The sequence below is a fragment of the Agelaius tricolor genome, unplaced genomic scaffold, assembly GCF_023055355.1.
Source record: "Agelaius tricolor isolate 1412-34295 unplaced genomic scaffold, bAgeTri1.0.p SCAF_27, whole genome shotgun sequence".
Classification (NCBI taxonomy): domain Eukaryota; kingdom Metazoa; phylum Chordata; class Aves; order Passeriformes; family Icteridae; genus Agelaius; species Agelaius tricolor.
This window is the reverse complement of record NW_027269287.1, coordinates 501,673-529,402: the sequence shown is the minus strand read 5'-3', so window position 1 is coordinate 529,402 and position 27,730 is coordinate 501,673. Positions and strand designations below refer to the sequence as shown.

The 27,730-nt window shown below is 38.6% G+C and overlaps 1 protein-coding gene across 1 annotated transcript in view; it reads left to right on the top strand.

The window, feature by feature from the left end:
* Positions 1 to 27,730, top strand: part of CAMK4 (calcium/calmodulin dependent protein kinase IV) — a 140,218-nt gene that overhangs the window by 96,113 nt on the left and 16,375 nt on the right. The gene's annotated exons all lie outside the window — the stretch shown is intronic.

Below are 27,730 nucleotides of genomic sequence, written 5' to 3'. Positions count from 1 at the left end.
AATCTAGATTAAAGATTTCTATTCATTTCAGAGAATTTTGATCTGTCCAATAATGAACTGTATGTTAGTAGGTAAGAACCTACTTAAGAATATGCAGCTTGCAAGAACATTTACAACATCTGAGTTACTGGTGTGTCTGACAATTGTTGCTTAGGCCAAATGAGCTAATCAGACTTCTAAAGGCAGGATAAGACTCAAGAGAATTGACTTAGATATCTAGGGAGTTTGACATTCAAAGAAAAATGTACAAGAGATAAAGATTATGCAGACGTTTCCTTTTTTTTTTTTTTTTTCTATACAGTCATTGAGTTAGTTCTTGCTGGAGACAGAGACAACAAATGTATTTTAGTTTTAGCCACCAGCTACAAGGTGAACTTACTCGAGGTATAATTGTCACAGGTTTCTAAAGTTTTGAACAAGGTGAATGTGTTACATTATCAATATATACTTAACAAAGCCTAAAAAGGCACACCACAAAAAAGGATAAGAATTGGGAAGAAACATGGAGCTCAGTTCTATAGAAAATGAAAGTCAAAATTAACAGAAGAGAATGGCAGGGATGCCTAGATATTACAACAGAGGAAAAAAACTTGTCTAAAATAGTAGCAAAATTTGGGAATACTCTATGTAGGAAGAAAAATACTATGCTTGATTGAAGATATTGAAGAACATTAACTTCCTCTCTTTAGAAGATTTTGGAAAGGATTTTCATTTCAATAGAAGAGGCATTTGTACCTTCAGGTTTTTACTCCTTCACTGATGAATCCTGAGTGTTTTCCATCTTCCCTCTGGCAGTAGAGAGTGGATTTCTGAGTCTGTTCCTGGCATAAGTGTTTTTATCCATAAGGAGGAAGTTAAGGAACAGCCACTGTTCTCATCTAAGACTACCCACCAACCCTTGCTCTTCTGATGGGGAAAGAAGGGGAAATGTAAAATTCTTCTGTCAAGTTTTCTGTATGTTTGCTTGAAAGTGGAACTTTAGAAACTTGCAGGTTTAGGCCAGATTCAGTATGTCTTCAACTATATGGTTGTTGCTGAAGACCAATGCTTGATACTATAAGAAAAGGAATTTGCTAAGGATTATGATTTTGTACTGCATTCACTGAGAATGTGTGGTCCACTTTGGCCATTCCCCTTTTTACAGGCTCATAGCCTCTTGAAATAGCATAGACACTACTTTGATAGTGGTTGTATTAGACTGCAGAATAAAGAGGTTCTAGCAATATTTCTAAAAAGGACTTTCATAATAAAACATGCCTCACACACACAATAAACCCTGTATAACAAAGCAAAATGTCAGACAGAGGAGGAATTAAATAAGGGGAGAATCTGTTGTTTGTTTGCATTGTATCTTATAATACAGTGAAGGCAGGCAAGGACTGATGATTGAATTGATATCAGGACGTGCTTTGCAGGTCAATTACATTCATTCCTCCCTGAACTGGGAGTATTGCCAGAGGCATGGCATGCAACTTAATGACTTGTATTAAGAAATAACAACATCTGACCATCCTATGGCATTGTTGTTGGGGTTTTATGAAATAAAAAATAATTTCTGCTTGATCTAGTCTAGGCACAAAGTGTTTCTTTCTTCAAGATTTGTTTCTGAGGCTTGAAGGTGAATCTTCTTGGAGAGGCACAGTTTAACACATCATGTGCAGAGATGACTCCATGGAAGCTGGGAAATTGTCTTGGCCTTTTCTTCCACTTGGTGACAACATTTTAACAGGGACTTGATCAGTGCCCTGGGAGACTGTTCTGTCACACTGCTGTTAAGAACAAATAAGCAAGTAGGTAAATGGAGAAGTTGTGTAAGAAACCAATCCAAGTGCTGCCCCTGCCTGGGAGAGAAATGCAGTTGTGTTTCTGATGTGCTGTCTCCGAAGCAATGTTCAGTAATGGTTCCATATGCAGGATAATCTGCTGAGAGCATGAAGGCATTCTTAATGACTCAGTTCATAATATTGCAAGCTTACATTTGATTGCTTTTCATGTTTGTTGTAGACAGATTTTAAACTATTTTTTCTTTTTATTGGGGAGGGTAACAGAGTGGGACTTATAATCACACTAACCTGATTTATCAGTGCCTTGATTCAAAATTATTTTTTCAAAAACATTTTTTGAGATCCGTTTTTAGCTGAGTATGAGGTTCATCTTGCAGCACACATATTGAAGAAGAATTACAGTCAAAAGAGCCCAGCAATGCTGTCATCAGCAATGAGGAAATGAGGGTATTGTATTTGCTATTATCACTAATAGAGGAAATGGAGTGAGCAGATTTACTGTATTACAGTTAATGTCCAGTGCAGCAAAAAGTCAGGGTCATATTTGCCTAATTGTTACTATTTTATATTATGTTTTCATCTAAGTAAGCTGTCCTTCTCTTGTTTTGGAAACACTAAAATATTAATTTTGGAAAATATTTGGAAGTAACAATGAAAGTGACTAATTATCACTTGTTTTAACTCTTAGCACACCCCAAATGCCAAATGATACTCTGAGTCAGTGGCTGATACTTAGTTGAAGAGACTGACATTTCCAGGGAAATTTCTGTCTAAGAACTGTCTGGGGACTCAAGGATTTGACCTTTTCCCAATTCATCTCAAGGAGACGGGCAATATTTCTGCACCTTCATTTATAAGATGGATTGTTGAAAATATTGTGTGAAGAGAGTGCTGACCCTGTCCAAAGGCTGAGTCTATCTGCCTCATTCACTGATTCTTGAGGCATTAGTGATGGCCTGGCCATCTCATTAAGGGGGAAAATAGCATAGGAAACCAGCTCTGTGAGGGTCTGAGTCTTGTCTTTAGACAGCCACACATTTATCTTCTGTATGTTAGCCAGCACAAAGTTAGCAATTAACAAGCACAAATAAAGGAAAATGACTGCATTTATCTCAGGCTTTAAACTGCTAATACTCTTTTTATTACAATAATTTTTATTGCATGTATTTTGCAAACTGTAATGCAGGGATAGGGCACTCAAGTACCTGTTCCTATGGGACACACTGTACACTCTGCATCTCCAAAAGTACATGCTGCTATATGAGCTTGGCAGGGCTCTGAAGGTTTCTGAGTGGGAGAAGCTCCTAAAGTATTCTGAGATCCTCACATACTGTGTAGAAACAGTAAAAGTTTACCAGCTGGGTGCTGCAGAAAGAGTCAAGAAATATTGCTGAAGACTAAGGAGGTATCAGGAATTGCCCTAGAGGAAATACCAAAGTAGAAAACCTCCCAGCTATGCATGGAAAGGTAGAGGAGAATTGTGAACTGACACTGCAGGAGTGCCACAGGTGACTGCTGCCCCTCATGCAATCTGTGCAGCCTTGATAAAGTGATAGCAGTGTGGACACATATTGCAGTATTTCACTAAGGACTGAAAGGCATCTGCTTAAATGTTACATTAAAAAAGAACCACCTTTATCTATGTCACTGCTTTGTCCCCAGAAATATTTACTGAAGCCTAAGGAAATCCTTAGGCACAGTCCTCCAGGACTGTGGTTTTTGTTTCCTAAGCCACCTATGCCTGTAGGACTAAGTAAGGACAGGCTTGTCTCTGTGTGTCTTGCTGTCCATCCATCAGTAATGATGGTAAGGAATAAAGAGACATTGATTTCAGGGCTAAATTTTAAGGGAACCCATGAAAATAAAGACAATTGCCAAAAAATTACTCAGTAGTATTATTATAGCCTTATGCAATTTTGCACCTCTAATTTCGTAGTACTAGACTGACTAAGATAGCAGCCTCTCAGCAGAACAGCTGCTTGCAAAATTGCATTTTTTTCATTAGGTTGTAGGGAAACTTACCAGATACCCCATGCCTGTGATTTGGAAAAAGGGTAAGATAATTTCTGCCCTTTTTGGGGGAGATTCCTAACATGCCAAGGAGTTGTCATAAACTAAGATTGACTGACACTGATCCCTTTTAAATAGGCTACATAGAAATCAATCAGTCATTGTTTCAGTTCGGTGGATCTATTTCTGTGGCCCTGGTAGCTACATGAGTGAACCAAAACTCCTCATTTAATCTCTCAAGGTTCCTAACTGATCCCCTGAAATGTCAGCAACTGTGGATATTTTGGAACTTGTAATACATCTGGTTTTCTTCTTTTTCATTTACTATTTCCGATTATTTTTATGTCTCTGAGTGACTGGTTTACATGATGTTGTTACATTTGTTTGCTGGCACGTGAAGAATGCTTTCTGAAGCCTTTTACCTCCACTTTCATTATTTCTGTCAACAAATCCAGGGAATTTGAATTTCTAGACTTTAAATTTCACACACTTCTTCTTTTCATTTGAGCTTTACACAGACTTCCATGTCGGAAGAGCCAAACCTTGGCAGAGGTCAATATTGAAGCCAATGCTTCCAGTAGTCAGCACCACCCTGCACATACCACTTCATTAGATTTGAGTCCATGATTTTACTTCATGAGCTAGAAATAATGAGACCAAGTATTCATAAGAAGGGGAACAGGGCTTTTTTAGGAGCTGTGTTAGATGGTGCCCGAATGGAGCACGCAGTCAATGGTAGTTCGATTTCTGGACATTGACAAATTTGACTGTTTGGTGAACAGTGCTGGATGTGAGGATTTTATTTTAATTTTTGACACAAGTTCTTGTGCAGTAGTAAGGATGGGCAGCACCTGGAGGGTTAACAAAAAGTATATTTCATTATTGAAATGTGCTTTTCCAAATACTCTGCTCAGCTGAGTCCATTTGATGAGCAGCAACAGCAAAAATTCAGCATGCTGTCAGGAAGTAAATATATGAATATTTTATTTCTTATGTTTTAAAGTTACTTTGTTTTACTATTGTGGTTTCCTGTCTATAAAATATTATTGTATTTTGTAATTGTTATCATACTTTACAGCAATAAAATATAATAATTCTGAATTATATTTTAGCAAGAAAAATCTAACAACTGTAGAGATAGGTATAATAAATTATCAGGGCTGCAATCCTTTTCCTTGCATCTGACTGTGCCTGCTTTACTGGGATTCTTATATCTTTCTGTGTGACACAATGATGGATTTTTTATAAGGAACTTGGAAAGTCAAGGAATAAAATCTGTTAAAATTATGTCCTTCATTTAAAAATCAAGATTTAATTTAAAATTCCATAAAGATTTGATAATATCTGGTATGGAACATTGTTGCCAACAAAAAATTCAGCATGGTTTTCTGTGCAGATACAACCACCCTGGAATAAGTCTGTGCTTGTGGCTGTCTGGAAGGATGAATAATTGAACAAACTCAGAAAAGATAAATTTGACAGCTCCATGTCTCTCACAAATAAGAGTTCTTTCTTCCTGAGTTCTGAGAGGGTGCTTCATTAAAGTGTCTTTATTCTGAGCACCACATGAGCATTCAGCTGTACATGGAGTGTCTTGTCTTGTAGTGTTTTCCTTGATGATAGGACTAAAAAAAATCTCCTTTGTTGGCTCCTTAATTTTTTCCACCTAGTGAGAGATGTTTGGTAATGTGTTATTTTCTTGTAAAATGTACTTGAAATTATTCAATAGTCTGAAAAATTATTAGTTGGAGGGAGCAGACTGACTCCCTACATCTTCTTCCTAAAGAAAGAAAGGGTGGAAGACAAAAATAATGCAGCAGATGTCCTGAAGAGGTGATCTGTGCAATCAGGGTTTAACTCCTGTATTTTATTCATGTCAATCCTAGCTTTTTCTCCTGAAACCCTCCCTCTGACTTTTTTTCACGTTGGAAATCCAAAGCAGGGAGGATCAACAAGCAAGAGCTTGTTCACAGCTGCAGGCAGACAAGGTACCACAGGTACCTCAGCTCCCTGCCTAGAGAGAACTGAGAATTGCCTGCTGCAAAGACACCTTCTCCTCAGAGAGGGTCTTCCACCTCCCAGAGGCTGCTTCTTTTTTGGGTTTACAGGGCTCTCACCTCCAGGTGCAGGAGCAGAGGGAGGTTCCTGCCCTGCTCCTGCCTGTGCAGATGCTGATACAGAGGTGCACAGGGATCTGCCAGCATCTTTGCTTCCTGTGCAGGGGCTGATGGAGGGTGCTTTCCACAGCTCCCATCCTCCAAATGGTGCAGTAGGGTAGTGCCATTTACTGTATACCCAGATTTGGTATATTTATTCTGCAAATTAAGTATTCTTCTGTTCACACGCCTACTGGTAAATCAAACAGATGAACCTAAGCCAGTTTGTTGGGTTTTTTTTTATAAGAACAACATAGTTTCAGACTAAATACTCTTAACAAATCAGGGGTTATCTCACTATTTTAAAGGATTCATCTGGTTTTCTGTGAAAGCATAAGTCCTTGCAATAATTTTGAATGAATGATTGTCTAGAAAGGCAAACCTGTCAAAAATTAAATTAATAAATCCGCAAATAAAATTAGAAGCTTCCATCTCTAGTAAGCTTTGAATTGTCTAATTAGGGAGTGTGAAGAAAAATCTGGTAACATGTAGAGAAACCAACTGAAAGACAAATTCTTATATACTTGCTTTTAAATACCTGTGTGGTCACTGAAATTCGCAGCAAGGATAAGGTCCAGTATGTCACTTGAATATAAAATAACCATTTGCAGCCCTACATGTTTTTGCAATTTTTTCCATATGAGACTGCCGGATGGCTCCTGTGCTGGGTTGACTCTAGTGTTATCAGTGGAGGTGTCCAGCTGCCACTTTCCTAAGCTTAATTTCAGAGTAGGGGTCTGTGAAGGTGCAGACCTTCTTCCTTTCCAAACTAGCTGCATTTTCCCCATCTCTGCTAATCCTAAGGAAGAAACAGACTGAAGCAGTTAGTCTGAGCAGATCTTTGAGCATGTGTTTCAGGAATGCACAAAAGATTTTTATAGTTGCATCTTAGTGATAATGAAGAAATAACTGCTTAAATAACATAAGGGTACTTTCCAAACTATTGGAAAAGATGAGTGATATAATTGGGTTAACATTGCTGCAAGTGAACTGGTTGGTAAATAGAAATTGGAATAGCCAGCAAAGCATGTCTATTCTGCAGCTCTTTTTGAGGTCTGTAACCCAGTAATTGGAGTTCAGGATCACACATGGGACTGTTCCATGGTGCACCTGTGCTCTGTGGCTCACATCACACCTCAGGCTTTGGAGCTGTGGGGCAGCAGCCTGGCACTGGCAGGGTGGCCTTTACTCCCATGTCCCGACTACCACATAGATGTGCAAGACACAGCCCTGGGCTGCACAGCTCCCCATGCTCCAGCCTGTGCCAGATTCTCCAAAAACCAATGCCATAGCTGGCCAGGTTTAGATCTGTAACTCAGATTAAACTCTCTTCCCCAGAAAGCCTTTAGTGTGTTGAAAGCAAAGGTTTATGAAATTCTGTCACTCTTCAGGTTTGATGTACTCAATATGTTGTTATGCGGAATGGGCATGTGGCTCTTTGAGAGTAAATTATTCACCCCTGCTATATTACTATTTTACTTACTGTTCTTCCTGGACTTTATTTTCCATGACCTTTTCTCTTTATTGTTTCTTAGAATTGTTTGCTTTCTGCATGAAATACAGACCAATGTATCTAAATAATGAAAAGTCATGGACCAGTTCATTGCTTTCTGTCAGTCTTCAATTTGATTGATATGCTTAAAATCACAGAGCTGATGTCTGCTATCTAGGCAAAGAAAATTAAATTATTTAATATGGTAAGGCACAGCTAAACAAAAGAAAAAAAGTAATTCACTGGGCTATTGTTTTCAAACATTAACAATCTACCTTGGAGAGATGAGTTTTTGTCTCAGAGCTGTGTCCAATGTGTTGTAAACTTGGCAAGGGCCTTTGGCTGAAATCCTTTCAGGCAGCTTTGGACATATAAGAAGGAATGACACCAGAAAAATAAGGTTGGTCATTCCTTCCAAGGCTTCCCTGTTGGACCTCCCACCAGTTTACCACAAGAACAAACCCTTAATCACATCCCTTCCTAAAGACAAGCTAAAACAATCTCTCACACAGGCCCCATAAAAATTCTCATCTGTAGCCAGAAGTGATGAAAAGAGCCTGGCAACCCTTCAAACAGAAGACCCTTAAGACCCCACAAGAACCTATTCATCAAAAACATTGAATGAAAAGCACTATGTACCCAGCAGGGTGTGTGGCCCTTCCAGCAGGGGCTGCAGGTATGTCCATCACTGGCCTTCTTGGCTCTGTTATGCTGCTGCAGCATGATCTTGGTTTGTTACCATTGCAGTGCTCAGGGGAGTCTACAGCTTTTTCTGATTAGAAAAAGTAGTTTGTATGTTGTTAGTATTCTGAGCTCGAAGTTGCATATGGGGAAGGAGGTTATCCCCTGGAGGGGCAGGGAGATAGAATCCTTCACTACCCTTTTGGGGCGTGTCAGAGACCACTGGGACCTTCTGTGTCATTCTTCCTGTAATCCTGTCTCGTAACAGCTGCATTCATGCTTTTGGGTTGATCAATAAATGCAAAAAAATGAAGGGTGAGAGGCCATAAATCCTCTCCAGTTCTTAAATGTCTGGTCACTTCCTCATAGTGCTCAGCATGGCAGTAGGGAGTAGAAACATGTCTACAGTGCTGGGAGGTCAGGAATCCAGTTCTGAGCCCCTCCCTGGATGCAAAGTTTTCTGCTGAAACAAAATTAAATGTAGCTTTATGCCTGTTGTCCTTCCCTTCCAATGCAGGTATGGGCACCTAAGGTTATTTAGATTTGCGCAGCAATTAATCACACAAGATTTGAGAATAAGTTGTCACATCTGGCATGCTGTAGTTCGTTCATCTGCTATCAGTTTTGATTTACTCTGAATTACAAACCTAAATGTGTAAAATTTCTCTCAAATACAAAAGAGTGAAACATTCAAGTAAGATCTGTGCAATATTTGGCAATGGAGGTAATTGTACACAACATTTCATGATAATTAGATTAAAGGACTACTGTTTCTGTAATGGCATGGACATATGGGACCTTACCAGAATGAGCAGCTGATTCTTCTAAGTTATTATTTACTAATGTATAGTGACAAGAAAATGTCAGAGAATGTGGTGAGATAGTTCTGAAATCCTCTTTTCTTAGTATCTGTGCCAGGAAAATATAATTTATATCCTTCCTTACTTAGGGGGAAGGTTTTGTTTTGTAAAGTGAGAGATTTTTGCCTTTCTTTACTGATTTGCATGGGTTTTATTCAGTTTCAGGAGGTTCAGTCTCTGGTTGACTTCTAGCTCTGGTGATATTTGCTTTGAATGGAGGGCCTCACTACTGAGAATCATTTAAATGTCCAGTTCAAGCCACAAAAGTTTTAAAAAGTCTGTTTCTTTAAACAAAGTAGTAAACATGATAGGCATTGCCCTTAGGCAGAAAGGAACTTCTGAATGCCATTGCATTTCCATCCAGGAGCATTATTGTGTTTCAGCAATTTGGAAAGTCACTTTGAACTTGGCATGGACATTCGCCCTTGTGATCTGTCGTAAGTCTTCATTTTCATTGTTTCCTTTGCATTCTGTGTTAATTTTGGGAGGTGTCTAAGCGGAGAACCATGGCTAACAAACAGTGGAATGTTCATTCTAATAGGTAGTGTGCGCAGTTTAACAGGTAGATGAACTTATCTGCAGATATTGTTGATAACACTAGTGGACTTGTTCTGTTCTTGAGGAATCAACATTTACTTTAAAAGCAAAGAACTTAGATTTTAATTAACTTAGAAAACTCTTTAGTGTAATTTAGTGGTGTAGCTGTGGTTTGTATTTCAAACAAGTCTGCTCAGACCAAAGCATTCTGAATGTTAAATAACTGCAGCCAACCAATAAAGAATTTTAGAAATAAATATTTAAAACACTGTTTGTTTGGCTTTTATCAAGCTTCCTTACCTGATTTCAACATAAAGAAGAATAGATTGTTAGAAAAAGGATGTGCTGTGAGATGTGAACACATCTCACATGAACACACTGGCATAAACCCAGCATCAAATCTGTGTAAAAAAAGCTGAGGCTATGCTGGGCTGCACTTTCTGAGGCTGGAAAATACACCACTCTACAAAAAGGGTATGCACACCCTTGTTGCAAAAATGAGGCATCACTAAGCAGATGCTCTACAGCATCCCACTGCCCTCTTCTGGGTCTGTCTGGGGTGGCTTTGCCCTCTCCAGAAAAAGTGTTCAGGCACTGGAAGCAGCAGCAATGCACACTGCCTAGCTTGGGACTGGGATGGTTGCTCGGAGCCTCAGCTGTGCCTTGTTGATTGATGGAAAAAGAGAAGAGAAACCTGTGTATTTCTGTCTTCAGCCACCATTGCAACAGCAGTTTTTTATCCAGGATTTGCCTTGAGAAGAAGGAGTTTTTAAAGCAAAGGAAATGGTGCCTTCAGATGTGGTTGAAAAAAAATAAACAGTCGCCTTCAGCCGTTTACAAAAATACTGTTCTCTTGGTCGCCAAAATGAAAGCCTCCTTTTAGTATTTGTTTCTTTCATTTTTTAGGGTTCAAAATTTTGGCATTTCTCTTGAAGAGAAGTGGCTTTGTCTTAAGACAGCGGGTTGTCTTCAGAAAAGGACTGAGATGTCACAGAGTCACATATTTAAATGCTAACTACAGAGAAGTATATTCAGTACCTAAGATGTGGCATGTACAGCCTCAGGAGTTGTGCAGTTCTGGGCTTTGGCTGAAGCAGGTAGAACTGTCCCAAAGACTGAAGCCCTTTAGACAACAGATTGCAGGCCAGGTCCTGTCCTGAATTTTAAAATACTTCAGTATTAGCAAGTATTTTCCTTTTAAAAAAAATCACACTTTTTCTAGGGATTTTATTAACTCATTTTTGCATGTTTAGTTCACAGTAACTAATCATACCTCTGGAATTAATCCTTCTTGATTTCATGCAGGCTAGGCAAAGGGAAGGGAATATGCTCTGAACAGGGAACTAGAACCTTATATGCCCTTTTGCTTGCAAAATAAAAGCAAATAAAGCCTCAGCTGAAATAACTTCACTTCTCTTGTTGAGAGTTTTTTTTTAATAAGAGGCATTCCAACAGAAAGCAGCTATAATGTAATACTTTCCTGGCAGTCACAGTATATATTATTGCATGACCTTTCCCTTTGCTTTCATAATTCTGCCTGCCCTAGCCATGCCAGCTGCCTGCTGCCTCCTTGCAGGATGGTCACAGCTCACCCAACTGGGCCATAAAATCCTGGTCAAGGATGTTGTCCCTCAAGTTTAGTAGGGTTTGATGTGCAGCACCAGGTACAAATGCACAGCTCCCATGGAAGTGATCTTATTGAAACACACATTCTTAATTTTGCACCAGAGTGTTACACGTTAAATGCTCTTGCTTTCTTCTGAAGAAAATGTGCCTGGTTTGGTTCAGGTATTGTAGGATGTGCTGGTGTACATTTATATGCATACACTCATCCATGTAATGTGATAGTCTGTAGCTTAATGTTCCCTGCTCTCAGCAGACACTGTGGTAATTTTTTTTGTGTTGAAAATACCAGCTTTTCCTCGTCATTCACATGCACACTGTTACAATTCTATGATAAAATCTTCCAAAACCTGGGATGAGATAGCTTAAGCACAGTGACAGTTAAGATAATTAGGTTTGTCAAAGAGGTAGATGCAGTAAATTTGTTTTAATGGTGGAAAATGTTAGCATTTTCATAAGTTTTCATAACATTTTTTATCTATTCCTGCAAATTGTGTGTTTGATGGTGTGCTTGAGAGTTTCTGTTTCCTCGTTTGGAAACAACATTGGTTTGTATGAAACTGTTGTGACTTTTCAAAATAATTTTTTATTACAACTGTCTAAACACAGTTACTGTCATCTCTGCAAGTTCAAAAAAGCTGAATGATGACTGCAGCAGCTGAAGCCCCAAAGCTTTTGTTCACTGATTTAGCAGGGGAAAAAATACATCCTTTACTGAAAACTGGGCATGTATTGCATCAAAGTACAGATTTTACTGTGAATAAATCCTCCATCTGTGGAGGTCATCAGTGCTGCACTGAAGCCAGTGGGGTAAACATAGCAATTAAATTTGGTCTTGTTGACTCCACAGTTTGGAAAAAGCATCCCTGACTTCACAGGTGTGCTCACTTTTGGACTCTGGGAAGGGTGCTCAAATCTGAAATTCAACCTTTTGTTTCCATAAGTTCCAGGATTTTTGCTGTTGCCATCATAGATATATCTTCTCGCAGAGCTGTGATCATGAGACCAGTCAGCTTTTTGCTACTGCATTCCTGTTGGAAACCTCCTTTGACCTCAGTGATTAAGTAACAGCCGTGAATTTTCATTCCTTCTTCCATTTTGTCCATTCTTGTCTTGACAAACAGCATTTGTTTCCTCTTGCAGCCTACAACTATTGTTAAAGCAAATAAGCCCATATGTTTAATCTCTGCTCATAAAAACATGGACTTCAGGCTTAATAGATTTCTTATTGGGAGGTCTGAACCTGATTGCAACCTGTTCTGGGAAAACTCCAGTCTCATATTTCAGGCACCTATGCTCAAGGTAAAATAATTCAAAATTAACGAAATTCTCCTCATGACTTAGATAGATCTTATCTTTACATGTATTACCTTATATATGTAAAATATTGCATGTCACTTTATTAATCTTCTTTTGCAAAATGAAAATTTTCATGTTCTTCAAAATTCGCTTGTTTTTCAGTCCAGAAAACTCTCACTATATAAGTTAAATGTTACAGCATATAGTAGCATCATCAGTCTGTTTCAGCATCTGATCTGAATCAGAGTCTTTCCAGTAGCACCTCTCTCCCTGACAATATCTCCCCTGCTGCATCTGAGGACTGCATCTGTCTGTTGCAAAAAGGCATCACTCCAGGAGTTCACCCTGTGCCTCTGGGATGTACTCATAGCACATCTTGTGGTGTATAAATACACCTAAGCATCTCTCTTCCTCTTGCATTTCCAGCTGATAACTCCTCACCTGTGAGCTCAACAACTCTGTATAGGTGTACAGTAGCAGGAATGATTACCACCTCTGAGGGAAGTTGGTATATTACATATTCCTATGTACCTGCCAACACTGAATGCAGCTCATCTCTGGAGTGGTCTTATGAAACTGGTTATATCTGCTGTGTGAGGAAAACAGCAGAGCTGTGTGTACTACAGGACATGCTGCCAGGATGCTGGAAGATGTATAAACATGGATAAAGGCTGGTGCTTAACACAGATCCTGGAGTATTTGGGTAAGAGAAGCAGTGCAAGGGGGTGTGAGAGACCTAAGGAGAAGGACGTGGAAAGGCTAAAACAAGGAGTGTGATAATAGAGGAGGGACAGACCTTCAAATGAGCAAGAAGATACCAGTAGCTTGACTATTTAGCCCTGTGGAATGAATAACTGAAGAGAAAAGAAATATAAGGTACCCTGAAACTAGTTTAAAAAAAGGAGAAGAAAAGAGCAGCAACAGAAGCAAAGATGGGTTATAGGCAACCTATTAGCAGGATTTGTGGGCTAAGTTAAAGGATGATAATTATCCAAAAATCAACTTAAATAAACATTAAAAACCTAAGCAATTGAATGTACATAAAGTGGAGACCTCATCATAGACAAGACTGTGTAGAAGCTCAGCCTTGTAGTCTGCGGTGCTATCTTTGGTGTTTGACAAAAGTCTCAGTGAAACATATGTTTGCCAATTTTATCTGAGCCTCACAGATTGAAAGATGTAATTTCCAGCAGTACCTTTCCTTTACATCACTATTTCAGAGCTACACAATCTCTCTGCACCACATTCCCTCTTAAACTGGAGCTAAGCAGCCCATTAAATCTTTCCCCTTTGACATGTCAGCAGCTTGAGTTGCTCTTATCTGACAGAAGACATTACTCATCTGAACTTCTTCCAGTGCATCACTGAGCAGACAGGAAAGTCATATCCTCTCACTTGTTTGCAGTGTTTTGTGTACTGGGGCTTTGACTGAGCAGGGATCACTCTCAGTGTGATGCTCACCCTGGCAAGCACTGAGCTGAGATCAATACTTAAGGATGTAGTTGTCATTTCCAGTTCAACAATGAAATAAAGTACTCCCAGCTCATTGTTTCCCTTTTGGCCTTCTTACTTTCAGCCTGTGTCCTCCTTCAGCCCAGCTGCACAAATGCTTGCAGTCAGATTCCCTATGCATCAAATCCTATTTCTGCTAATTAGCACAACACACAGAAACCACCAAAAACTACAACTAAAAACCGCTCAAAAAGCTGTATTTGGGGCTTGAGCCTGGCTCAGTGTCAGACGCCCACCCAATCTCCTCTATCCCTCCCCTTCCTCAGATGGACAGGGGAGAAAAAACAGCAAAAAGCTCATGAGTCAAGGGCAGGAAGAGATCGCTTAGCAACTTCCATCACAGGCAAAGCAGACTCAATTTTGGAAAATTAGTTTAATTTATTACCAATTAAATCACAGTGTGATAATGAGAAAATATTCTCTCTTCTCTCCTTGAAGTGATGTTTCTGTGGTGAGGGAATTTTTTTCCCTTCTTAAATATCTTATCCCAGAGTTGCTGCCCCTGTTGCTGATGGCTAGCCTCACAGAAGCCACCCCTCTAGTCCCCTTGCTCCCAAAACCTTGCCATGCAAACCCAGCACCTTTTAGTATAAACTGGAAAGAAAATTTAAAAAAAATAATATAGCATGTTCTTTATAGTGGTTCTTGCATGGCCTTAGAAGCAGTTTTTGGTTTGACCCGCATACACTCCTCCTGGAAGGTTGTCCTGAATACTTGACACTTTCACAGTGAGGAGCCTTTTTCTCATTTCTGGCCTAAAAATATTCATAGCTACTTTCTGGTTGGGTTTTATGTGCCAAGAATGAGATAGCTTAGCCTGTCCCTTCCGCCCTGCCTGGTGGTGATTTGTACACCCTGCTGTGTACTTGTAGAGGGTGGTCAAGTCCTCCTTCAAACCTCTACTTTGCATTGCTGAACAGGGCAAATTTAGCATTGTCTCATCAAACAACAGCCTCTCCAGTCCTCCATCAGTCCCTCCTTTTCCAGAACAGGTCTCTCAACACCAAGCTCTTTCCTCGCTTTGTGCTCCTGCCTACTTTGCACTCTCCTACTGATCTCTATTTCCATCAGTGCAACCATCAGCAAGACCAACTAGACACCAGAGTTAATGTTCTATACTTGACTGAAATCCAGACATATTCACATCTGTGATTGTTGCATGAAGTTTACTATCAAAACTTCCAAAGAAGAGGATTTCTTTCCTTCTAAACAGCCCACAGGCAGGATTTTTTCTCTTTCAGCACTGGTGTTTATATTCACATTTGTCATTGAGCCTAGTCCAGATGTGGTTTGATAAGAGGAGGTTCTGGGACAGGAGTGGCACCCATGTTTGACATATGTTAAAATTAACATTGATTTATCTTCTCTTAGCACTTCTTAGTCTTATGGAATTGTTCAACCATAGCCTGCAGAGGCTGAGGGGGTTCACGTTTTTCTTATGTAATTGTACCATGCAAAACTGTGAAAGGCTTTGAATTTTTACTTTTGCGTTTCTTCATAATATTTCACATTTATAATCCAGGTCATAGCAAGCCAGAAACCTCTGTGATTAAAAAAAAAAAAAAAAACAAACCAAACATAAATAAATGATGGCATTACAGACAATGAGATGATGAAAGCCAGGGTGTCAAGAAAGGATATCATTTTCAGTCATCTCTTCACAGTTTTTCAGTTAGGTTGTTTTGTTGTTCTGATCAATAGGAATTTAGCTGTTTACTTGAATGAGGGCAAAATAGCTTTTTCTGTTTATATGGATTTATGTTTAGATTCAGAGACGTGAGAGAAAAAGGTTTTTATCCCAGCTGGCATTCCTGTTTCTCATTACATGTTTTAGATTTATTTACTGATATTTTGAGGTAAAAGACTTTCTATACACAAATCTTTAACACAATCATTCCCTCAATTTGGAAGTTACTCTGGAACAATAAATACATTTTATATCTCACTCTGATTGCTACGCTAATCAATAAAAATCCAAATAAACAGGAATCTGTGGACCAGATTCTTTATTATCCTGTTGTGTCCTTTTAGTATGGGAATAAATTTAACTTCAATGTTAATCTTTAAGTCTCTTGTACTTGATACAAAGACACAAACCTAGATTAAAACACAAAATGAAAAACATACTGCCACCCTATCTCCAGCCCCCGGAGTGCAGTGATAACATGTGACTGAGTTTTGGTCATTACATTTAATTCCACAGTTTTAAACCAGAAGACCTCAACTCTCCTTGAGAGCCACAGCAGTGACTGTCTGCTGATCAAGGGTACAGGGATGTCTGAATTATGGTGGTAGTGCAGTGCAAAACACTAAACTAGCACACACACTGCAGTTTCATTGAAAATGACAGAAACATTTACACTTACTTCATGGGATTATTTGCCGTTTGTCCTGTGTGACTGATCCTTTTTCTGGCTCTAAGTCCTAATTGAAAATTAGCAGTGGCCTGTGAGACAAATGCCTGAGATGCTTTTGCACCCCAGGCTCCTCCTGTCTGACTGCAGACCCTGAGGCAGGTGCTGGAGATGACAGCAGGTTCTTATATTTTAGACATATTTTATTTAGACATATTATCACTATTCACCCTGGAAAGCACTTGTATTATTTGAGTTTGTCACATGCTTAGAGAAACAGCTCTGGAAGTTGCAGTTTGGGAAAGGCTGGCTTATTTGCATTGGGAATACAATCTGTCCAAAAAGTCAAAATACTAGGATATTCTTGTCAGTTCCATGGCTTTGTAGAATATGTGACAGAGCACAATTTTTTCTTCATATTTGTAGGCATTTTTACAAAGATTTTGTGAATGCTGGGAAGAGTATGGCATACTAACAGAAATTAAATTTTTGTAGTTTTTTTTATGGACATCTCCATTGTAATAGCAACATTTGGAGTTAAGAGAGATTCATGTAGAAACCAGGAAAAATACTTGGAAACATGTTTCTGAAAATCTTTCCGTGATAAAAATACAATTTTAAATTAAATCTCTTACTGTGTCTTCCAGTATTAGCAGATGTCATAAGGAAAATGTTTGTAGCCTTTTGGATATTAAAACAACTGTCATATGATGTATTTTAAAAATTGGTGGCATTGCCTGAAGTTCTGGACTAGACCAGCAAAACCACAGGGAGGTTACTTTGTTAGACAGAAATTAAGCATCCCATTTTGATCTGTTCCTGGACTTTCTAAAAAAGAGAACCTTCTAGCAAATTACAATTTGGCATTTCTCTGAGTGGCCCATGGTATTTCAGAATTCCAGGTGTCTGAACAATGAACATGGAGTGCCTTGATGAAGTTGATGATTCCCAGCAGAACATTAAATTTTCCTCCACTTTCAAGAGTCATATTATGTGCACAAACACATAATATGCCTTTACAGAAAACTCATCATTATACTCCTGTGCAATCTGAGAAAGATTTTCAATAGAAGCAGTCACCTATGTATCAGAGTAACCACAGGCTTACCTGACCTCTTCCTCTTACTATTAAGTGAGAATTTTATATGTCCTTCCTGTTACATTTTTAAAGGCATAGCTAAATGGGTCTGATTTTTTTAAAATACCTGATTTCCTTACAGATATTGCTGGTATCTTGTAAAGTACAACAGAAGTGTATGTTCCTAATGTCATCACCTGAAGAAAAATACAGGCTTTAAAACCTAGAATGGAAATAGAACTTATGAATTCCCACTGTTTTGGGATCCTAAGTAACTGTCCATGAAGTTGTTTGGATTTTTTCACTGAGTCCCCATGACAGAGCATAATAGACTTCTTCTCTCATTTTGAGTGCAAAGTTTGTGTTGCAAAAACATGAAAACTGGGGATAGTTTACAGGTCTAGCCTGCAAGGTGTACCTCAAGCAAGGAGATGCCTGAGGTATGGTGCTACCGACAGAAATGATATTTTATTTTCCTTCCTGATTTCAGAATAGAAGAGTGCATGTGTCACAGTTCTGTGAGGCTGAGATCAGTCTCAGTTTGCCTCACCACCACTGTGGTTTAATGTAATGGCACCTCAAAGACTGATGTTGGCATTTGTATTGCAAAGGCTGAGGACTCACATCTAGGAAATGAATGAGTAGAGACTCTTCTATACATGTACTCCTTGAGGGCTAAGCTGTTTAAAATTACGTTTTGTAAAAAGTCTGTAACAGAAGTAAAAGAAGATTATTCTTTTTTTAATAATATGGTTTATGCAGCTTAAATGTGTGGTCAATATTAGGCTTAACAAGTGATGCCAGTGTAGGCCAAACTTGACCATTCAAGCTAAGCAGTATAATATAACACAAAACAACATCTGTGTGTTATTTATGCATAAAGAAGAATTCAAATGCAGGATTATGAATATCCCATAGATAAAATGATGCATTAAAAATTACAGACTTTTTTAAAATGCATATTTTGGAATGAGAATTTCATGGATGGACAAGAGAAATTTCATCCTCTTTGGTTTATTACACTGAAATTTCACCTTTGAAACTATTTAAGTCTGACTCTACCAAAACAGTCATTCGCTGTCAGCAATGACAGCTGGCTTTTTACAGACAATATCCATGCCATTAAATTGTGCCAGCGCCAGCCTGCCAAAAAAATGTCCAGATTCAAATTGCTTGGTGGGAATACCCTTTACTTGAGAAACAGGGTGTTGTTTTGATCAGTACTAATTTACCCAGGACTTTTCTAAACATTTGAAAAATGTAGACAATTGAGTACTGGCACCCAGGAGCACTTCCTGACATGGCTTAGTTTTGTAGTGTACAGTACAGGCAGAACAAAATCTGCTTGTTCAAGAACGCATGCTAAAGACTAACTTACCCATTTAAGATCTACATTACTTTATGAAATATCCCTCTTAAAAAAAGGAGAAAAAATAATCAAAATGAAATTTAGTGCTTTGATTGGAATCCAAAAAAAGCAATTTCTTGCAAGAAAACTAAAATATGTTGGTTCCAAATGAACAGACGCGCACCTGTGGGTAATTAGGGTATTGCATTATGGCCCTGTTACAGTATCCTAGAACTGTGGCTTGTGAATCCCTGTGGTCAGTGAAACCTAATGCTGCCAGAAATAGTTTTCCATTAGCTAAATGTCTGTCTGATGATTTCATTACTGGGACCTGACCTAGACCCAGATATCATTGACAGCAGCTTTAGATCTATTCTAGATTGGTTTTCATTTGTATGTTTTTCAATTTCCCAGAGGCAGAACCAAAGACATTACTGGCTTGCAAGAACAGTGCTTGCTTTTCAATAACCTGCTCAGAATAGAGAATCTAAGTTTTAAATTTAAATAGAGAATTTAAGTTTTAAATTTGCTAGAATTGCAGTGATCTTGCTGAATTTTTCTTTCTATATAGGGATAGCAGATTGATAAAAGCCTTTCTGTAGATTTATGCCATTGGCTAAAAGGTAGAAACTCAATTTTATAAAATTCCTCCCTGCTTCCTTTCAAATTTGCTGTAGTTGCATTACTTTACAAAGACACATTCGTGTGTTCACAAAGTTTTTGAAAGTTTTTTTTTGTAGGTTAGTCTTAAATAATTCCATCTCTTATGCTATTTAAATATTTTTCATGTCTTGAAGTTAATTAAAAACTCTTGCTTATTAGGGATTTGTTTGTTTGTTTGTTTGTTTATAAAGTTTGTTTGTTTATAAAGTTATTGACTGTGGTCAATAAACTAAAAGATGGTGAAGACAGTGAGCACAGCAAAGTGGTAGAATGCAATGTGATTGTGATGCTTTTTGTCTTCTGACCTCTGTACAAACCATAAAACCTCAGCACACTGTGGAGGGTTGGTTGTAAGAGCTTTGTTGAGTTAAGTAAATTGAGCAGAGAGGTTCTGTGAGCTGAATAAAACGAGATGAAATGGGTGCTTGTACCAAGGAAGAACTGCACTGCCAGGTTTTGGCTTTTGTTTTAAGAACGGTGCTGGTTTGGGGAGGGAGTTTAACTCTCCTGGGTTTTTTTTGCACCTCATGAAGTAGTGTACTGTACTTCAGCAGGCCTGACAGATCGAGTCACAGCTGTTCAGCTCTGCCCACTGCAATTTTGTGGCATTACGCTACATTTATTACAATGACTCTTTTGAATTTCACCATAAACGACTGAGTTTTCCCAGAACAAAATATATTCTTCACCTTTTCCCTATGAAACTGGAGAGGGGCAGGCACTGGGAAGGTGCCCAATCTGTGTGGAGACTGCAGTGGGAAGATTTTCCTACATGAGGGGTCTGGCAATTGCAGGAGAAGTTGCATCATCTTTGTCTTCTCTACCCCAGACCTGCAGAACAGAAAAAACCCCAAAAACACCAACAAACCAAACAAACAACAACAATAAAAACACCCCAAAACAACAAAAAAAGAAAATTCAGCAGAGTGGCTGTGTGAGCAACATGGTAAATGTATGTTAATTCTTCTCTGAATTCTGCAGGTGGGTGGCTGCTCTGGATGGATGTAGAGAAAAAGCCACTATATCAAAGCTCTTCTAGCTACTCTGATGCTGTGGCCTACTTACAATTTAAGAGGAGAATTTCATGCCACTGCAGACAGCTCTCTGCACAAAGCCCGCTCATTTGGGAGTTGTGTGGGAAGGTGTGTGTGTTACCATCTCCTACATATGTCAGATTGTACAGAAATTACTGTACATGGTTTGCTGTCACCACACCTGGTGTAGTGTCATCATCCCTAAGGCTGCTTCACTCTCCTAAAAGCTAGAATGTTCAAAAAAAAAAAAAAGCTTCCAAATGTAAAAGAAAATTAATTGTGGGGAATGCAGTTGAAACTTTATATAACCCAACTGCTTAATTTAAAACCTCCATTCTGACCTATCTCATAACTCTGAATATCGTAGATCAGCAAAGAAAATAATGAGATTTGGATTTATTCATCTATGCTGATGCATTTCTTCATTCTTTTTCATAACACAGAGATTTATTATCTGAAATTATAAATCAAATTAGTTGTGTTAGTGCATACTTATGCTAAATACAAAGGCAAATATTCTTTGTTCCACTAAAACAATGTTCAGTTAAATGAATCTGACTAGGTTAATGGATATTTTATGAAAATGTTTGGAAGTCAGTTTCTCAAGTAGCAAACATAATGGCATACTCCTATTTCCCAGAGCAGCCAGTAAAAGGAAGACAAGTGCAAAGACTCAGATTTCTGCAATCTGCAATCTGCAACAGCTCCTCTGTTTGGAGGAGCTTTCATTATTTGTGAGCTTTCTAGGTCTCTGTTTTGTTGTGATCCAGACACTGAATTCCATAACTTGCTGAAATAATACATCCAGAAAATAAATTGATAGTGGTTTCATCTGTTATGGTGGTGAAGTGGACCTCTGTTTATTCAGTCTCAAAACCAGTGTGACTACTAGAAAGGAAAGGTGGCAAAGAGGAGATATTGATGTGTATATAACTGTAACTTGATCTCACACTTTATTACTGAAGCTTTGCTGATGCATGTGGAGCTGGGTTCTGAAATTACCATTGATGGTGGGTTTTTATTTGGTGACATTTTTTTTAAGCTTTTTAAGCAGGAATTCTAACATATACCTCTGCAAGACCTCTTAAAACAATTCCTGTATATTCAAAAATATTTCTATTCTTTTGTTCTCTTTTGTACAGAAAAAACTTAACCCTAAACAATTTTTTTACCATGTAAGCAACAGAGTTAGATAAATGCACTTTCCCATAATCAGCACAAATAAAACTATTCAATTTCCAAAGCCAAAGCATATAGGATTTCACGTCCTGTTCTGCATTTAAAGTTATGTGCTGCCTAAGGGATAAATGGAACAGGAACAGGCTGTCATATTACTATACATATTTTAAATAAAGTCTGAAAATTTTGAAGTAGGGGAATTTTACATAGATTTCACTGGTAGCAGGGCCATTTCAAAAACAAATTATTATGTGTCCCCATTCCCTTTGCATGTTTCACTCTGACATCTGTGCAGCTTATATACCTCAACAGTTTCAAAAATGTAGAAACTGAGATACAGAAGAACTGCCTGGTTTGCCCTAGGATAAGCCTATAGTAGTTCCAGGTCACATACCATATCCTCTTATCAATCTGTAACTTCTGTGCATTTGTTGGACCTGTGAATTGCAAATTGGCTAATACACGCGTGAGATTGTAATAGTGCAGAGGTCCTCATTAACTATAACATTTTAGATATCTCTCAATTCCTCCAAGCTGCATGTGTCTTGTTTTCTAAAGTCTGCACCAACATGGAATGTAGGATTCCAGGTACATTTTCAGTGATACATTTTGAATATTTCCCTGTGCTCTGTAAGGTCTGTGCTGAATGGTGATTTTAGACACCACATAGATGGAGACTGGCTTTCCCATTCTACCTGTATAAGGTGAGCTGACTCACCTTCCTAGGACTAGAAAACAGGATTTTTTTTCCCAATATCCTTCTAGTTTATTGAAAATTTATTTAAGCTTCCTCTTAACTGATGCAAAATCAGCATCAATTAACCAAGCCTTATTCAAGCAGTATATGGCTGTAATCAAACCAAATTACTGTGCAGTAGCTTTCATTATGCAATGACACTCTTCTGTGCAGCTTTTGTGAGGGCCACAGAAAGAGCTTAATTATAAGTCTAGACATTCCTGAAAAGAGAGCAAAAAAAGTCCCTGATTTCAGTTCCTTATGCATGCAATGACTGCATTTATAGCAGAAAATGTCCAGTGCTGGCTTTGGTTTAAAATCTTACTGTCCTGGTTTTGTAATAAAGTCAACATGCGAGTCCTAAATATATTCTATCCAGCAATGAAAATGGTGGAAATTTTCCTTTTGAAAACATGAGTGAATCTGGTATTCATGATCATGGCTGTCCCATTATCAGCATCCTGGACAGAAATTGCTGTAATGAAATCACTGCACCAGCCACATCAGACAACAGACTTCTCCCCACTGCTAATGCACACAGAAATCTGCCATCATCAGTCCTCGAATGAAGGTCACTGCTCAGAAAGAGCCCATCCTGGAGTTAAACACTGACACAGGTGGAAGCAGAGAACAGGTCAGGGTCTTCATGCCTGGCTTTGAATAACAGCAGGAATTCAAAGGCTGAAGCCAGGAAGGCCAAGGCAGAAAATGAGAAAGAATCTAGAATGAGACAAGAGGGGTAGTGAGTTCGATCCTCCCCATAAGTGCTACAGGTGAAGGAGACCTATTGAAAGATGTCTAGAAGGAAGCACTGTTTCTGTCCTTTTTTTTCCTGCTAGTTTCCATAAGTGTTGAGCTATACTCAGATGTCTAGCACATTTAATAACAGTGAATAAGCTGTAAAGGATGAGCCTACAATAAGAAAAATTAATAAAAATTAGCTTCAGAATGTATTCAAATAATTTAGATATTTTTTTAAATTCTTTGCACCCAGTGACCTGCATGGTACAATCTTTAAAGAGCAAGATTTTTAAGCCTAAAATAGATGTAATAGATAACACTCACATCCAGTATCGGCCGGGCAGTGAAGCAGATATATTCAGTACTCACTTCCAGAGGAAGAAGGAAGGAATTAACTTCACTCCCCCCAGAAATTTGAAGTAAATAATGAAGAAAAGAATATGGGGCACCTGGGGAATAACAAGGAATGGAGGACACCAGGAAGGCAGGATTTTGTTCAGATCAAGCCATGCCAAATCAATCCTGATATAAATGGAGCTTTCAGTACTTGACTCATCTGACAGTTTTACAATAAATTATTAAAATATTATCAAGGTTATGTGGCTTTAAGCTGGTTGGAGACTGGTTGTCTCTACTGAGAGAATGTGTATCAGAAGAGCAAAAGTGGAAGTTCAGGAGAAGCCTTGCCTGCTCTGCTTTTCTAGTGTTTTTTGTTGCTAACCGCATATGATAGAATAGAAGATCCACTTAAAAAAATTCTATACACCATAAAATTGGAGAAAGCTGCAAATATGTTGCAGAGTAGGATTAGGAATAAAATAATATTGCTAAAATTCAGTGCCCTTTTTGTTCAGTCAAGGCAGTGGAAAAAAAGAGAAAGGGCTTGAAGGTTACACTGGATCAACAGGCAGACAGGAGTGGCATATGTTGGAAATTAATGACAAATACATTTATTAATACATTTTACAAAATTTGTCAGGCCACAACTACTGGAATGCATTTTTGCATTTTCAACACATTAGTGCAAGTTGACACTTTCCTGTAGGAGAAAACAAGAATGACCACAAGTCTAGAAAAGACTGACCAAACAAAAGTCCTGCAATCTGAGAGAGAAGAATAATTGTGTACATGATAACAAGCATTCAAAAGGCTCTTGCAAAACAAGGACATAATCTACTTTCTGCCTCTTCCATACATAGGAAACAAAGCAATGGGCTTCATCTGCTCTAGTCAAAATTCAGGTGAGTTGCAGAGAAGTACTTTGTAACAGTCAGAAAAGCACAGCCCTGCAATAAATTGCTTGGGGAAATTCTAAAGTCTCTAATAGCAGAGGCCTGCAGGAATAAATTGAACAAACAACTGTTGTAGGTGTAATTGATGCTGCCAAGGAGCATAGAGAGGAATAGATCATTCAGGTTCATTACAGCCCTACTTTTCTACAGTTCTGTGTAATGGGTGCCATAAATAAAATTAAGGGATAGGGCCAGAGTGTTAAGCAGTTTACATTTGTCCTTTTGTCATAAAATCTTTCAAGTTAGATAGATGCCTGAATTATTAAACAACAAAACAAAGACCAAAAGAAACTTTCATGCATCAGAGTGAGAGCTTTTTGGAAAAAAAGCTTAGAGGGAAAGAAAAAAAAAAGAAAAAAAAGTCTTTCTGTTTCAGTCATAGTTAGAGTCATGGAAGTTGCTCAGTCATGGATTCCTGTTGTGTACCCCAGGAGTAAAGGCTGAGATGAAGGCTGTCTTCATTTTTAAGTAGGTCCTATGGAGAAGCACCTGTATATCAAACTCAGTACAACATAGTGTCATGATGAGTCTGACCTCAAAGTTTATCAAAGAGTAATAAGACTGTGCTACTAAATTTTGTTATAAAACTTTTCTCCCAGATTACCTGAGAAGTCTTTGTGATTTTTTATTGGCTGGCATTCTCTATTGAAAATCTGAAGAAAGTGAAAACTGAATATTTTAGTTACAGTGAGAGTACCGCATCATGATCACATTTTAATGTGCATGCCCTGTTAAAGTGTTCTGCAGTGCTATACATTTGCAAACTCTACATCAAGCCACAGATATAAACTATTTTCCAAATGTGGGAAAAGTGATGTAAATCAGTAATGCCTAGGTTTGTAAAGTGAGTTCTTGCATGATACCTGGGCCCAGATCCTCTCATTTGATCATATAACTTAGTCATTAAGAGACATAACATATAATTAGTAGAGCACCTGTCTTACAGTGGAAATGCACAATGCCCAACTCTATACTACAAACTAGGAAAGTCTTTGAAGTTATGCAAAGGAACCTAACTTTCATTAAAATCAGTATATGAGAAATAAAGCGAGAGCAATCAAAATAAAGCACATATAAATTGAGATAAGTGTTATACAAAGTGGATTATGCTAATTTAACTAAATCTGTTTCTAAACCAAGATCCTTTAGCTCATACTGTTCATATTTCTACAAGACCAATTAGTATTCCTTCAATACTACCTGGAGCTCTAACACTACACAGGGAGAATGGGACTGATGAAAATTTGGAAATAGGTCGGTCCCAGGGTACCTACTAACTAAGGGAGCAGTGCTGAGAAGGGACAGTGTTGCAAGAGGGTTGTGGAGCCGGAAATGCTCTCAGTGAGTGACAGGTGGCCCAGGCTGGAGGACAGGAGGTCACTGCATCTGCTAGAAACCATTACTAGCAAGGCTGTTTGGAGGCAGACACCTTGTACAGAAGTACAACCAGCTATCTATCCCCTCAGAGACCTAGGGATCCACAAGCCTAAATAATACTTCCATAAAGAATGGGGCATCCATGTCCATAAAACCACTGGGGGTTTTTTGCTGGGTTAGTTTTGAGGTTTTTATCCATGTTGTCCTTCTGTCTGCTAGTTCACAACAAAGCTGTTGACCCTATTGGCAATACTCCAAAAAATTTGATGTATTATGAAAATACAAGCTGACAACAGTAGCTGTTAAAGCCAGGACCTGGCAGCATGAGGCATCCCTGGCCATACACGTCTTGTCCCAGTCCAAGTATGAAGTCAAGCAGAGAAACAAAGGATGAGAGAGGAAAGAGCAGCAAGGACTGATTTTAGGGTGTAACAATGGCAGGATTTATGTGGGCTGCAAAGAGATGACAGAGGAGTTACTACGTCTGGGCAGGAATTCTGGATTAGATGCTGGGAATATAGGGGAGGTATGGTGAAGAGGGAATAGGTGCAGGTGTTGTGATGAGGGCACATGAGAGAGAGAGCACAGATTACTGTAGTGACAATCTTTGAAAGGCATGGGTTAAATTATTGAGGAATTTTCATTTGTTGGGCACCCCTATGTGTAAGTTTTATGCAAATGGTGGTTTGGACAGGGGAAAGAAATTTCCTACTTGGGGTTTTGTAAGTTTGTAACAAAAAAAAAAACCAGTTTACACTCCAAGTTCAATTAGTTAAAAAGTCAGTCAGTCATCAGGCACAGGAGTGGTTAGCAGATGTTCTCAGTTATGGTTCTGTGCCTGAGAAGGAGCCCCACAAACCATTTTATGACTTAAAAGGGAGGAAAAGTTGAACAGCTTCTCCTAAAGTTTTTCCCAAAATTCCCTCCCACAAAAATGTGTTTCTGGAAAGAAAAGAAAATTTCTATGTTTTCAGCCTCACAGCATAAAATGTTTTTAGGATTATGTGCACGTGGTAAAAAGGACCTGCAAAAAGACTGCAAACTTGGCTGGAACATTCCTCTGCACAAATTTGGTCAAGGACTTTCTGTGCAGATGAATTGGCAGTGTCTGTTTTCCATCAGATCATGAAATGTTTGATCCTTCTCACTCCTTAGAGGTAGCTAAACTGATTTTCAGCACATGAACACAGATCAGTTCAGACATCTTTTTCTGTCCACTCCAGTCTGATGGCTTTTGGTGTCACCTCTGCATGTCAAACACATCACTGCTCTGCTGTGGGAGCATCTTTGCTACAGTTATGTCTGGCATGATGAAGATATATTTTTATGGAGGGTGGACATGATTGTTTACAGGCATGCAGATGTGGCTGCATTACATGATGTAGCAGTGTACTATCCATCAGTTTCCATATGTTGTTGGCTGTTTTTACCTTGGATAATTGATTAGTTAGCTCACTGTGGAAAACAGATAGAACAAACACTTAAATTTCTCTGTGAAGTAAGGTGAGAGTCTTTGGCTGATCTCTAAAAGCCACATCATGACAAATCCTATGGCTTTAGGATTGCAGAGAAAGTCAATAAAGAACACTTATTGCACTGTGAGAAAAAACACTTGTGAAAAACACACAGTGTCACTAAAACAATGCCAAAGGACAGAGCAATGTATTCCTTCTTAATGTTGTTTAATCACTGGCAATTTATAGGAGATGCACAGTCAAGAATTCAGCTCAGATGCTAACTCAAGACTACATTACTATAGCTGTATTGTCTAGGTGAATATTCAACCATTTGTCATTTCCTGGATAAATATACACAGAGACTAGGGTTTTTTGGTAGTGAAAACACAGCTGAGAGAGGTACTACTAAAATGTATAACAGGAGACTTTTGAATAAGATAATGTGATTCTACCTTTCAGCAATTCTCTTCTAAGACTTCAGAGTTTTGTGTGAATATTTTATCAACAGCAGTACAGA